This window comes from Sesamum indicum, linkage group LG13 (assembly GCF_026168435.1).
Source record: "Sesamum indicum cultivar Baizhima isolate 11 linkage group LG13, ASM2616843v1, whole genome shotgun sequence".
Taxonomy (NCBI): Eukaryota; Viridiplantae; Streptophyta; class Magnoliopsida; order Lamiales; family Pedaliaceae; genus Sesamum; species Sesamum indicum.
Window position 1 is genome coordinate 4559344 of NC_142669.1, and position 10684 is coordinate 4570027.

The 10684-nt window shown below is 34.3% G+C and overlaps 1 long non-coding RNA gene across 1 annotated transcript; it reads right to left on the reverse strand.

Annotated features, from left to right (window-relative positions):
- Positions 1-2289: 2289 nt before the first annotated feature.
- Positions 2290-4448, reverse strand: LOC148784414 (uncharacterized). Its single transcript, XR_016063767.1, has 3 exons — positions 3673-4448; positions 3386-3563; positions 2290-2550 (listed from the first exon to the last, which is right to left on the reverse strand). It is a non-coding gene; the product is annotated as an uncharacterized LOC148784414 (long non-coding RNA).
- Positions 4449-10684: the final 6236 nt, after the last annotated feature.

A 10684-nucleotide genomic window follows, 5' to 3' on the forward strand; every position in this document is an offset into this window, starting at 1 on the left:
GACTCCGAGTTGGTTTGCTACTGTCTTAACAACTTCATCATATGAATCAAGCTTTGACCTTCACAATTAGTGAAATTTGAATACCAGCGTTAAGTGGATCAATATTTCCAACCATAACATAGGAAATTACAATCTAGAATTAAAAGTCTGTCCTTTATCGAACTCACAATTGTAAACAAAGTTCATCCTTTTCAGGCCTTTCCAAGGAGCGAAAGTGGATAACCTGCAGAATTACAAACCAAAAAAGTTAGAATATATTTGATGAAAGTTAGAAGCATCACATCATTGCTTTAACAAGAAGGTAGTTACGGGGAAAAAGAATATATTGGGGTCACTGAAAGGAAATAGACGTTATAAATTGGATACATTGAGTAACTAATAGTGTCCAGGTCTGCACACGCACATGCACACTAAGATAATGGGAATCAAGACCAGGTGCAAGAGAAAGAGAAAAAATTTTAAAGAGTCGGGGAAGATAAGATGATAAGATCACTCGAAAATATTATACACTGATATGATTCATTGTTTCTCGGACGTGGCAATGTACAAATTTTATATTTTGTATATTTTTGAGCAAATAATAGCATCAAATACCAAACTACTTTAATAGGTAAAACATTTTGAAGAGAACCAAATAATATGGGTTAGGAAAGTAATTAATTATGCTTTGTTCAGACAATTAACGTATACAATAGTCAATATGAGGCACAACATCGACTATGTGATAAAAGTGACCATTTTAAGGAGGAGAAATGCAAAGAGAGAAAATAAAAGAGAAGTCGAAGAGCAATAAAGAACACAAACATAGGCCACACACTAAGATAACGAGAAACAAGGAGCCAGAGAGGGAGAAATAGAAAGAGCGAGGAATTTCAAAGAAGCATAGAAGATAATATGATGAGTTCGGTTGGGAATTTATCCACAAAGTGATGAACCCAAATAACACAATAACTACAGAGATAATGGTGGATTTGCAGACCCTTATACAATAATTTCAGATCAAATGAACCCCAACATAGAGTAGTATGAATGTAAACTTGGCCATAACGCAGCAGCATCACTAACAAGTTTTCTACACCTCGATATGTTCTAGGATGAGCTTTTGGTCTCTGAGAGTAGATATTGTGTAATGTAAGTTGTAGTTTGGACGGATCATCGACTCTGAGTTTGTTTGCTACTGTCTTAACAACTTCATCATATGAATCAAGCTTTGACCTTCACAATTAGTGACATTTGAATACCAGCGTTAAGTGGATCAATATTACCAATCATAACATAGGAAGTTACACTCTAGAATTAAATGTTTGTCTTTTATTGAACTCATAGTTGCAAACAAAATTCATCCATTTCAGGCCTTTCCAAGGAGCGAAAGTGGATAACCTGCAGAATTACAAATCGAAAAAGTCAAGACATATTAGATTAAAGTTAGAAGCATCACATCATTGCTTTAACAAGAAGGTAGTTACGGGGAAAAAAAATACTTTTAAACTTAGAACGATTATTTTGGGGTCACTTAAAGGAAATAGATGTTATAAATGGGATACATGGAGTAACTAAGAGTGTCCAGGTATAAACACGCACATGCACACTAAGATAATGGGAATCAAGACTAGGTGCAAGAGAATGAGCAAAAATTTTAAAGAGTCGTGGAAGATAATATGATGAGATCACTCGATAATATTATACACCGATATGATTCATTGTTTCTCAGAGGTGACAATGTACAAATAATATATTTTGTATATTTTTAAGCAAATAATAGCATCAAATACCAAAATACTTGTATACGTAAAACCTTTTGTAGAGAAATAAATAATAGCGGCTAGGAAAGCAATTAATTACGCTTTGCCCAGGGAATTAACGTGTACAGTAGTCACTATGAGGCACAACATCGACTATGTGATAAAAGGAACCGTTTGGAGGAGGAGAAATGCAAAGAGAGAAAATAAAAGAGAAGTCGAAGAGCAGTAAAGGACACAAACATAGGCATCACACTAAGATAACGAGATACAAGGAACCAGAGAGGGAGAAAAAGAAAGAGCGAGGAATTTCAAAGAATCATCGAAGATAATATGATAAGATCGGTTGGAAATTTACACACAAAGTGATGAACCCAAATAAAACAATAACTACAGAGATAATGGTGGATTTGAAAACCCTTATACAATAATTTTAGATCAAACGAACCCCGACTTAGAGTCGCATGAACGCGTACTTGGTCGTAATGCAGCAACATCTCTTACAAGTATTCTACTCCTAGATATGTTATAGGATGAGCTATTGGTCGCTGAGAGTAGATATTGTGTAATGTAAGCCGTAGTTTGGACGGATCATCAACTCCGAGTTGGATCATTAACAACTTCATCTTATGAATCAAGCTTAGACCTTCACAATTATTGAAATTTGAATAGCCGCGTTAAGTGGATCTATATTACCAATAATAACATAGGAAACAACACTCTAGAATTAAAAGTCTGTCTTTTATAGAACTCATAGTTGTAAACAAAATTCATCCTTTTCAGGCGTTTCCATGGACCGAAAGTGGATAACCTGCAGAATTACAAACCAAAAAAGTCAGGATATATTAGATGAAAGTTAGAAGCATCACATAATTTCTTTAACAAGAAGGTAGTTACGGGGAAAAAGAATACTTTTAGACTTAGAACCATTATTTTGGGGTCATCGAAAGGAAATAGACGTTATAAATGGGATACGTTGAGTAACTAATATTGTCCAGGTATGCACACCCACATGCACACTAAGATAATGGGAACCAAGATCAGGTGCAAGAGAAAGAGCAAAAATTTTAAAGAGTCGTGGAGGATAATATGATGAGATCACTCGATAATATTATACACCGATATTATTCATTGTTTCTCGGAGGTGACAATGTACAAATTTTATATTTTGTATATTTTTAAGCAAATAATAGCATCAAATACCAAAATACTTCAATAGGTAAAACCTTTTGTAGAGAAAGAAATAATACGGGCTAGGAAAGTAATTAATTATGCTTTGTTCAGGCGCTTAACGTATACAATACTCAATATGAGGCACAACATCGACTATGTGATAAAAGGAACCATTTGGAGGAAGAGAAATGCAAAGAGAGAAAATAAAAGAGAAGTCGAAGAGCAATAAAGAACACAAACATAGGCATCACACTAAGATAATGAGAAACAAGGAGCCAGAGAGGGAGAAATCAAAAGAGCGAGGAATTTCCAAGAATCATGGAAGATAATTTGGTGAGATCTGTTGGTAATTTATCCACAAAGTGATGAACCCAAATAAAACAGTAACTACATAGATAATGGTGGATTTGAAAACCCTTATACAATAATTTCACATCAAATCAACCCCGACGTAGAGTTGTATGAATGCGTACTTGGTCGTAATGCAGCAGCATCTCTAACAAGTTTTCTAGTCCTTGATATGTTATAGGATGAGCTTTTGGTCGATGAGAGTAGATATTGTGTAATGTAAGCCGCAGTTTGTATGGATCATCGACTCCGAGTTGGTTTGCTACTCTCTTAACAACTTCATCATATGAATCAAGCTTTGCCCTTCACAATTAGTAAAATTTGAATAGCAGCATTAAGTGGATCAATATTACCAATCATAACATAGAAAATTACTCTCTAGAATGAAAAGTTTGTCTTTTATTAAACTCACAGTTGTAAACAAAATTCATCCTTTTCAGAACTTTCCAAGCAGCGAAAGTGGATAACCTGCAGAATTACAAATATCGACTATGTGATTAAAGGGACCATTTCAAGGAGGAGAAATGCAAAGAGAGAAAATAAAAGAGAAGTTGAAGAGCAAAAAAGCAAACTAACATAGGCATCACACGAGGATAACCAGAAACACGGAGTAAGAGAGGGAGAAATAAAAAGTGCGAGGAATTTCAAAGAATCATGGAAGATGATGAGATCTGTTGGGAATTTATCCACAAAGTGATGAACCCAAATAAAACAATAACTACAGAGATAATGGTGGATTTGGAAACCCTTATACAATAATTTCAGATCAATGAATAAAGAAAGAATAACAGAAAAATAGCAATACGAAAAGCAGTAAAGTAATTGGCTCAGGAGCCAAATCTGGTAACCGATTGCGCAAGCGCCACCACCGGCCTGCAACCCTCATGGTTGCAAAAAACCCACAAATCCACCATGACACAAAGATCTACAAATAGACCACTTAGGCTTCATTTAGAATCACTCAAAATTCCACTAAAAAGTTTCTCTCACACTCAACAAATATTCTGACAAAGTATTTCACGAAAAGGGGTTTTAGTTTTTCTGTTGTTCTATCTCTTTAAAACCACAGAAGACCAATATATATATATACAGATAGAATACAGAGAATAGAGATAGAAAGAGGTCAGGTGATGAGAGATTTTCAAGAGCATTGGAAACTTGAGAGGAACAAAACAAGAGATAGAAAGGAGGGAGAGGAAGAGGCATCGGCTGAATAGTGGAAGAATAGGGTTAAGTAGAAGAAGGGTTGGGTCAGGTAATGGGCCGGGCAGTAAGTGGGCTGCCATCCAAGTTGTGGGGGGGGGCATGGGCCAAAAAATCCAACGAAGTCATTGGATAATATGACATTATACACCAGAATGAATCATTCTATCTCGTAGAGACAATGTACATGTTTTATATTTTCTATAATTTTAAGCAAATAAGTGCATCAGATATCCAAATACTTCAACAGGTAAAACTTTTTTATGAAACAAATAATATGGGCTAGGAAAGTAATTTAACTACGCTATCTTTAGGTAGCTTATACAATAGTTAATATGCAGCACATCACTGCGCATGTGATAAAAAGGACTATCTCAAGGAGGAGAAACATGTAGAGAAAAATAAAAGATAAGTTCGAGAGCAAGCAAGAACGCAAATGTCTAATATGGCAGTGCAATAAATGGGTTGTTCATCTTAAGAGATTTGCATCATAGGGAGCTTGCAATAGCATGCTCCAATGTGGCAAATACGAGTCTCATCTATGTTAGCCGTCTTATTGCTATTTTGAAGTATAAAATTCAAGTAAAAACATAACACTTCATTTTCTAGGCACAAGATATTGGATAAGCATAAACTCGAGACAGCTAAAGATATGATTTTCAATCAAATGCAAAGCTACTATATGAAATCTAAAAAATTATAAATAACTATTGGTATTACACTACAAAGGGAATCTATAGAAGAGAATTTGAGTGAGAATTAACTACTTGAAAGAATAACAAGGACAACTCTTGTAGAGATATACTCTCAAGGTTAGAAGAAAGTATGCACGTGCATGCTCATCTGCACCTAGGTCCAGATGGAGGAATGTATAAAGTGAGTTTTGACATAAATGCGCATCCGCATCTACGTCGGAAGAGAGGAAGACATGAATTGAGCTTGACGTATTATCCGCATCTAGGTCCGGAGGAAGGAACCTAAACTTGTCGTAAATGCTCATCCACATCTAGGTTTGGAGGGAGGAAGACATGGAGTAAGTGTGACGTGCATGCTCATCCGCATCTAAGTTCAGGGGGAGGAAGGTGAGAAAAAGGTGAGCTTGTCTTGCATGGTAATCCGCATCTAGGTCTAGATGGTATAAGTGTGATGTACATGCTCATTCGCGTCTAACCCCGGAGGGAGGAAACTGAAAAAGTAGTGAGCATGATGTGCATGCTCTCCCGTGTTTAGGTTTGGAGGGAGAGAGGAAGGTTGAGAAAGAAGTCAGTTCAACTTGCATGCTCATCCATGTCTAGGTTCGGAGGGAGGAAAGTACGAGAGGTTTCATATTTCTCTAAATTTGAATAACTAATTCAACAGTTAGACATTAACAACCCATTTCTACACGGTTATGCTCATGCTTGGCCTATTCAGCAGTTAGACATTAACAACGCATTTCTACACGGTTATCTTAAGGAAGACATATTCATGTTGCCCCCTAAAGGATATGATGTTTCTCCCAACTTGGTGTGCAAATTACAACAATCTTTATACATCCTAAAGCAAGCTTCGCGCTAGTGGAATGCAGAGTTCACTTTGAAGCTTGTTGCTTATGGATTCGCTCAATCTGTCCACGATCTCTGCTTATTTGTCAAGCCTTCATGCTCGAGTCTTATGGCTTTACTCATCTATGTAGACGATTTGTATGCAGAGGTGTGTGTAAGAAGCGAGGATGAGTGTTGAGTAGAGCAAATAAAATCGTTCAACCAAGTAGGACATTGAGAAATTCTCATTACAGGTCCCTTTCTTGATGATATTGATTAGGTTAAGCGGTATCTTCGCAAATTGTTCATTATTAAAGACATGGGAGATGCGAGGTACTTTCTTGGACTTGAAATCGCTCGTAGTGCTTCAGGACTTTATGTGGCACAGACGAAATATGCGATGGACATTATCAAGGAAACTGGGTTGGATCAAGCAAAATCTGCGTCTAGTCCATTTCCCTCTGGTTTGAAGTTGGCTGCTAGCTCTGGTCCCATTCTCTCGCGTCCTGATTCTTATCGAAGATTGGTTGGCCGATTACTTTATCTTGGCTTCACGCGACCGGATATTTCCTAATCAGTACAGCAGCTTAGTCACTACCTAAATCAACCTTGTGACTCGCATTGGAAGGCAGCATTGCCATGTGGTTCGTTATCTCAAGGGATCTCCCTCCAAAGGATTGTATTTTCTAACTAGTAATTCCTTGGCTCTTCGTGCATTCTGTGACGCCGATTGGGCGTGTTGCCCGGACTCTAGGCATTCTCTCACAGAATACTGTGTCTGCCTTGGTTATGTGTTCGTATTGTGGAAAACCAAGAAGTAGTCACCATTTCTCGTTCCACTGCTGAGTCTGAATATAAGAGTTTGGATTCGACTGTTGGTGAACTTCGTTGGATGCCATACATTCTCTCCGATTTCAGCATTCCTATCTCACTGCCTATTTATTTGTTTTGTGATAATAAGGCCACGTTACATATTCTAGCTAACCTGGTCTTCCACGAGCGTATGAAGCACCTCGAATTAGACTGTCATCTCGTTCGAAATGCCTTCAAGGATTGTTTTATTTCTCCTTCCTTTGTTCCTGGTTTTATGCAATTGGCTGATGTATTTACCTCCAAGTTGGGCCTGGTGTCTATCGATCCCCGTCCCACTTGTGGGGGGACTGTTGAGTTGATCATCTCCATTTGCAGCAGAAATGTAAGCAGCAACAACAGCTAAACTAACAACAGCAGTAGCTTGAGGAAGTAGACGCAGACATTGGCATTTTGGACACTGGATGAGATGTTTTAATTAAATTGCATTTGGGAAACACGTCTTCTTTATTTTGTTTGTTCTATTACTTATGTGGCCTGCCTTGTCATTTATTCGAATTGTCATTGGGCCAGCTCTTTGCCCACATGGTTAGTTTGTTACATTGGCAGTTCGCTTATGTGGACGGAATATATATTAGTCAGGAGAGTCCTCGTTTTTATTGTAAAGCTTAAAGAACAGTAAAATGTCATCACTTTCTTTATCAGGGAGAGGGCCGGCGCAAAAATTCTTAATCATAGTACAAAAATTTAATAAGACCAATGATGTAAAGAAAGGCCTTCAAAGCTCATTTACTGCATACATTTGGAATTATCATGAAGTACATGAGCACGCTCTATTTGTCATCGTTGGGATTGTTACTTGATAACCTCTTTAAATGGCTGACCTACAATCATATAACAAACTGAAATGTTGATACAGTCATATAAGTACCCATGTAAGTAACTCCAAAGTGGAAACGGTGTTGATCAAGATCAAAAGCAGAGCCAATCAACAAACCCTAATCACGCCTTCCACATATGTTTCTATCTGCAAGTTTCCTCTTTTGTTTTAATACTTATATATTTTTAGTTTTACAGACATTTTATATAAATGGGATGATTATACAATCCTTCATTAAAATTTGATATAATTATACATAAACTGTCTGTAGTTTGAAATATTACATTTAGCAACAATATCTTTTATTTTCATTCAATAATTTAATCCCTCTATTAGTCAAAATTCATAAAATTTTCTTATATATTAGTAAAAGATATTGGAATGGAAAACTATATTTATCCGCGAATGACTTACTACTTATTGTAGGTCAATAATTATTTTTTGGCAAAACAACCTTTATAAGGGTGAAGATATACCTTCTCACATGCATTAGCGTGCGTGAAGATGTATAAGAGCAGTTTAAATAGAAAAAATTATTTGACCTACAATTCTTCAGTAATAAGCCAATCAAAGGCAAATCTGGATTTTTATTCAATTTTGTTCTGCTAATATTTGCACATTTGATGAATTTTGACTAACGGGAAGAACTATTTGTTAGATGATAATAAAATCAGAAGTACTAGATGTAATTTTCCAATTCACATAAAGTCTACGTATAATTATAACAAACTTAAAGAAAAGGTGGTCCAATTATCCCTAAATAAATACATATTTAATACTATAATGTAAAATATATTAGAATTTCGTTCAATGAATATCTTATTTTTTGAATTCTATTAAATAATCTGATAATTTAACTTATATATTTACTAAAGTTATGATTAATAAATGATTTAGTATTTTTTATGTTGTTCTATACATTGAGATATAATACTACTTGTTGTTCTATTTTATTTTACATAATTAACAAAATAATAATTTAAATTGCTATAGCAGTATCTTAATTATTTCATAATCAGTTTGGTTTTATTTTTAGAAAATTATGTTTTCAATTACATATATATTTATATTTTTAAACAATTTTGTTATATAATTAATTCAGAACAAAAAACATTTGTAAGATAATCTTCTTTATAGTAATGAAAAATTCCAAGAAATACTGAATATTTTTTATATGTTTTATACTTTATTAATGAAATTTGTAAATTAGCAAGTTATATATAAATATTTACATAATTTAATTTGTATCTTTACACATCTTTCCTAACTAAACTAATCTATTTTGTATAATTAGCATAAGTAAGAAGTTTTTAAAATTTTATATTTTGTATTAATCGATTAGTAAAAATATTTAAATATTATTATACATTCAATTTCATATCGATTGCCATTATACTTTCATAATTAATTATTGCCATTATACTTTCATAATTTATTAACTACTTTTGATTAAGAAATGTGTATATATATAAAAGTATTTTTATGATTAAACATAAGGTAAATCTTTCTTTTGTTTGTGTAATATGTTTAATAAATATTCTTAAATACATTAATGTTTTAAAGTTATCTTCCCAATCAAAATTTAAATTTTCTTAATAAATAACCTTGAGTTCGAACTTAGTTTTTCCTTTTCAAGCTATGTCGAGCCCGAACTTGAGTTTGAATCTTAAAATTTTGTCGAACTCATACCCTTACAATTACCCAAAAGAAAATAGAAAACACGAACCCAACACGACTCGAAAAACATTTTCTATTATAATTCTTGTTGCATGTTCAATTTTGTTTCACATATACATATCACGTGTATAAAGATTATGTTATTAACTTTATCTAGGGAAAAGATTTTATACACGTCAAAATATATATGTGAAACTAAATAGAAGATGCAACAGGAGTAGAAAGTCCAATGTGAACACAATCAGAAAAAACCGCATAATGAGGTGGCAAAAGTGATAAAAAATATAATTAAGACCATAAGATGTTTACGGTGTAGGACTCCTCTAGGAGTGTCAATGGCCGATTAGGATGATGAGTTTTATTTTGGCGCTTTCCCCATAGCCAAAAATGCTGGAAGCACACTGGTGCAAGAAATTCTCTGGCAATCTCTTCCTGTCAATCATCTTCTATCTTAGTATGGGAAAATAGCATTTTTCTTCCCATAAAATAAAGCCGTCCACTTTTGGTTCCATTGGCTATGGGACTATTACTTTTGGTTACTAAGTTTCAAAACTTAGCACTTTTAGTCTCATGACACATTTTTATTGGATAATTAACGAAAAAAACTACGTGATATTAAGTGAATGGGAACAAATGTGCTGTATTTTTAAGTTAAGACTACAGTGAGAGTCATGTATCCAAGGGACCAAAAGTGTAAAGGCCTAACGACCACGTGTTTTTGTTAAAAATATCTAACAGAAAGGTGTAATGAGAACAAAAGTGTTACTTTTCATACGTTACAGGGACAAAAGTGAGAATTCCATAACCAATGGGACAAAAAGTAGAAAGACCCTAAATTATGATACAAAAAATATTATTTTCCCAACATAGTACAAGTGACATAGTACAACTTTAATTACATTATGGATATTTAAGGAATAGTAGAATGTTAAATAGTTAAAAATTACTAACTTACTCGACGAAACAAGTTATTTTCCCGACATAGTACAAGTAACAACAACAACAACTATGTAGAAGAAATATCAATGTAATTTACCTTTACAATCATGTACATATTAGCTTCTGCTTTTTTTTCCTTCTTTAGTTCTTTCTCTTTTTGCTCCCTCTTCAACCTCTCCTATAGGAACAAAAAAATTTACAAATCCGAAATATATAGAAAAAGGATAATAGGGTGTTTGGCTAAGCTTATAAGCACATGATCGAAATATTTTATAAGATGTGTTTAGAACCCTATAAGCTCTTGAGAACCATTTAGTAAATTTTGTTTTGGTTTTTTGAAGAGCTCATGAGATCCTAAGTAAGATGTTTTGGATCTTATAAGCTCTTTAAGA